Source organism: Morus notabilis, unplaced genomic scaffold, assembly GCF_000414095.1.
Source record: "Morus notabilis unplaced genomic scaffold, ASM41409v2 Scaffold2202, whole genome shotgun sequence".
NCBI lineage: Eukaryota > Viridiplantae > Streptophyta > Magnoliopsida > Rosales > Moraceae > Morus > Morus notabilis.
The window spans coordinates 144,630-149,754 of NW_010358156.1; positions in this window are offsets into that span (position 1 = coordinate 144,630).

The following is a 5,125-nucleotide window of genomic DNA, read 5'->3' on the forward strand; positions in this document are numbered from 1 at the left end:
CATTCACTTTATAAATATACTAAAGGAGAGTTGGGGTTTGCTGTTCACGCAGACACAATTTACTATTTTTTTATAGTGAAATGACCATTTTATCCTCGATTTACTGCTCCTTCATTTGTCTGGCGCAGGGGTGATTTGGTCTTTTAACCCGTTTGTGATGAATTGTTTTTCTGCTTTTGCCCCTGTTGTTTCTCCTTTCTGGATTTTTGGGCTTTGGTTTTTTGGTGATTTTGCATCCAGTAGGGGCCTAATTTTTCTTTTGTCCTCGATTCCCTCATTTCTTCTGCCTGCTTCAGTTCTTCGATGGAGCCCTAATTTTTTCCATTTTTGCCTCGCCATTTTCTTCGTCTCCCTTGCCCTAGCCTTTCTTGCCTCTTCAATGTCCTCATTTTCTCCGCTTTTGTCGCCCCATTTTGGCATATATAATTTTGCAGAAAATGGTGTTACTCTGTGATTTGCGTTTTGGCTTCTTCGGCGGTTTTATCGGTGGCTTTCTTTTGATTTTCCCCTGTGGTTTTGGTCGCCGGTGCTCTGACTCATTTGGGCTTTGGCAGAGGCTTACGGTATTTTCTTTGTTTGCCTCTATACTAGTTTGATTAGTGATTTTGATTTTGCCTTTTGCATGGTTTTGGGCAATTGCACGTTCCATCATCTTTTTTTTTCCTTGCTGGTTTTAATGATTTTTTTGCACTTTCAGGTTCTCGCATGCTTCGCAGAAACCTTAAGCTCTTATGCCTTTTATTGTTTCTCATTGAAACCTTAAGCTCTTATCCGTCTTCCATTTTCTCTTTTTCTTGGCCTCTTTCGCCTTTCTTCATGGTTTCGTTTTTGTTGCCTTTCTCCCTTGATTTTCATCAGTATTGTTGGCTTTTACTGCTTCCTTCTTCGAGCGTTTTAAGTTGTGGCTTTGGTTTGATTTTTTCCTGTTGTTTTGGTGGAAGTTCCTTCGGTTCATCTGGGTTTTGCTGCGGCTTTTTTGGCTTTTCTAGGCTACCTCTGTCCCGGTTTGATTTATGATTTTATTTAGATTTTTGTGTCGTTTTGGGGGGCTGCATGTTCGATCATTTTTCCCCTCTGGCTTTGATATCTTTTTCTGTGTTTCTCTTTATTATTTACTTTTGTGCTTTATGTATAAAAATTCTTCAGTATTCATTAAGATTTGATGCAATTTCTGATTAGATCACATAAATGGTTTTTGAGAAATTATCCTTGAACGCTTTGTGTTTGTTCTGGATTGGTTCTTTTATTGGGAGAGTAGTTTCTATCTAGATGCTTTTGTGTTGTTTCTGGCTAATTTTGGTTTTGTTTTTCCATATTTATTGAGTTGCTGATGTGTAGGGTGCACAATGTTGATTTGTCCTGCTATAATGATGATTTATGCTTGCTTTGCTACAGAGGTATTAAATGGATTCTTGATTTTTCCTCATTATTTGTGATGAACGAAAAATTTTGGGGAAAAAAAATCCTCTGCCCTTTTTTTTCCTCTTTTTTCCTTTCCCTGGGGACATTGTTATATTTGTATTTTAATTCTTTGTTTTTTTTCTTTTCCTTATTATGAGTAATGCATTGTTTTTATTATTTAATTAGGAAATTTTAGTTCTTTACCTTTTATAAACCGACTTCATACTTTTACGTGTGCATTTTTTACAAGTTATGGATCTGTTTTCTTCTTCTTTATTTAACCATGTTGCTGCACATGAATTTATCATGCACATCTCTCTTTCTTTCTCTGCATTCCACGTTCTTGCCTCTTTATCTTACTCTTACTCATTTACTACTCTATTTCATTCTCCATCATTTATTGCTTGATCAATTTATCCTTCTCTCTTTCACTGCTTTTGCTCATGTTTGGTTGGCTGATATTTCAGATGTAAGGCAAAATTTATAGTCATCCAGGTACTGTTTATAACCCTTATCCATAGTTTTTTAATTGCTACTGCCGATGTTGGATGTATTGGTTTGTTGTACCGGTATTAATGTTTATTCCTTATGCTTTATTATCTATCTTTATTTTCTATTGTGTTTGTTTAGTAAATAATGCTCATGTGTTGACTTCCTATTTATTTTTCTTAGCTACGTACACACACACATATATATATACATATTTTTACTTATGTTAGTTTTCGTAAGTTTTTCTAGGTCGCAATGATGATTATGATTGATTTTGATGTGTTAAATTATATATAAGTTGTCCAAAGATTGCTATGAATACATTTTCTTATTTCGATTATGTTTTTATATACTATTTTTTAGTAAAAATACTTTGGTACTTTTTCTTTTGTTATTTCTACTTAGATTTGACCTTTTAGCTTATCCCTATTTACTCTTTTGTTCAGAAATTATTTATGTCTGCATTTTCATGTAAAAAAATTGTGGGAAAAGAACAAGAAAAACAAAAATCCACCTATTCTGTTTTATTACTATTATGACATTCTTCATCTTTTAATCATCCTATTTGGTGTTGCTCAGTTTGTTTTTATTGTCCATTTCTTTTACTTTGTTTTGGCCTGGGATTTATTGTTCTATTAGTATTATTGTTTCTTTTCCTTTTCTTTTAACTTATTTGGTAGTTTTTAAACAACTTTATATATTACTATAGTGCATATTCCGTGTCAGATTCAACTTATAATCTGTCTTATTGTTGTTTAATTTATTTCTATTGTCCATTTGTTTTACTTTCTTTTGCTATAGGCTTTATTATTTTCTTAATGTTGTTTTTTCTTCGCTCCGCTCCTTTTAATTCACCTGATAGTCTTTGGACATCTTTATATGTTACTTAACTTACTTTGTCTCACATATGGCCTATAATGTGTCTGATAGATATAATGTATTTCCCTTTGTGTAGTTGTCCCCGGTAGACAACCACAATCTATTTATCATGCATTGCTAAGAATATTCCATATCTGAGCCACCATTACCCTATAAAAATATTGTTATATCTATACTGATTGGTTTTCTTAATCTTTTTTTTTGTTTTTGTGTATATTGTTATATCTATATTGATTAGTTTTCTTAATCTTTTTTTATTTGTGTGTTTATTCGTTCATTTACTCATTTGATTATCTACTTTTTTCAAGGTTTTCTGCATCATTTACTACTGTTAGTGTTTGGCTAGCTCATATTTGCTTCCTCAAGTAGGATTTATAGTGTTTCAGGTATTATTAATAATTTTTACCCACAACTCTTTAATTTATGTTGCCTTTACTATGGTTAATGTTAAAATGTGTTCTTTTCGACACCATAAACAAATGATGTCAATGCCAAGTTGTGGGAAAGATTCTTTTTTATTTCTATCAATGTTAGTAGCCAATATCTTTTTTGTTTTGTTTTATATCCTATTTGTGTTTTAATCACTAAATCTCTAAGTTGTTTTCTCATTCTATTTATCCTTTCTTTTCCTAGAGTTAAAACTTTTTACCTCTTTTCTCTTTATTTTGTTGTTATGATTAGGCCATTTTACTATTGCTCTCCTTTTCTCTTCTTTACTCCTCTTATGTGGTCATAATGATTGCAATTAATCTTTATATCTTGAGTTTTGTATAATTTATCCAAATATTATTGTGAACACACCTCCCCCATGCAAATTTAGAACTTTTTATTTATATCTCTTTTACTCTTTTTACTTATTCCATCATTTTTCTTCTTTTAGCATTACTACTTTTGCTTTAAAGGTTTTTCTTTTTTTATTTAAATCTCTTATTACCTGAATTTGGTATATGCAATTTTGTCTCCTTTTTTTTCCCCTAGCTTATCCTTTTCTCATGTTTTGCACATCGTTTTTTTTTTTTTGTTATTTTTACTTATACTAGGCCTTTTAGCATAGTCCTATTTACTTTTTTGTTCATAAATACTTTATCTTTGTATAAACATTCTTTCTTCATTACTGAATTCTAGCTTTTCTATTCTATTGTTGCAGTTTCATGCAAAAAAAATTATGAGGAAAAAAAAAAGAGAAACAAAGATCCTACTATTTTGTTTTACTTCTCCCATGACATTCTTCATTTTTTAATGGCCCTATTTGTTGTTCCTCAGTTTGTTTTTATTATTCATTTCCTTTACTTTCTTTTATTGTGGTTAGTATCGTTGTTGTTTTTTTATTTATTTTTCATTTAACTTACCTGGTAGTTTTTGCACAACTTTATATATTAGTACAATTGCTTACTCTATGTCATATACAGTGTTGGAAGTTCGGGTCGGCGGGCTACCTGAAGCCCGAATTTTTTCGGGCTCGGGCGGGCAAGCCCATCTCCTGCCCGCCTAAGCTAGATTTTTGGGTTCGGGCTCAGGCAGCCTGAATTTGACACTAACTCTCTTGCCCGCCGCCGTCTAACCGCCCTATACCGCCGTCTGCCGGAATTTTTTTGAATTTTCCGACCATGCCCGACCCGCCCGAATTGCCCGACCCGAAAATAAGCTCGAAAACCCGAATTTTGCCCGAAGCCCGATTTGCCCAAAACCGCCCGAAAATTTTAGTTGCTACAAATTGGGGCATTCTGATAATCAAACTCGGGACCTCTCACACCCAAAACAAGAATCATACCACTAGACCCAATGCCCATATTTGTTATTTAAATTTTTAACTTTTTAATTAAGGTAAACACACAATTCTTTAATAGAAAGAGCAAATTCCTATTTTAGCAGTTTAATATTTCAGTTTTCACATTCTTGACCCTTTTTATAATCAATCACATGATAAAATGATTCCTCAAAAAACAATATACACAAGAAAAGAAACACATTGCCATCACGTTTTTATTTTTAAAAAGTGATGTTTCTATATAATGCCGGTTTTGTTCTTATAGATACTCGTGTTTTTCTATTCTATATCACTCTTCTTTCTATCTTTATCTATTTTTTTGTTCACAATCTCTCTTCATCCTCTTAATTATCCTCTTTTTTCTTCAACTTTCTTCACTCTCTTTGTGACTCTATATCAAAGTAACTTTCTACTTGCATACCAAAGTAAATTGATAATTTATCAAAAGTCACTCAATGATTGGTTTGGTTTAATAACTTCATCGCTATTTGATGATCTCTATTTTAAAAGACCAGTCACTCAATGTTGATTGAAGCCTTGGTTTGCATTAAGGATTGGGATCGGGCCGATCAACATTTACAAGATACA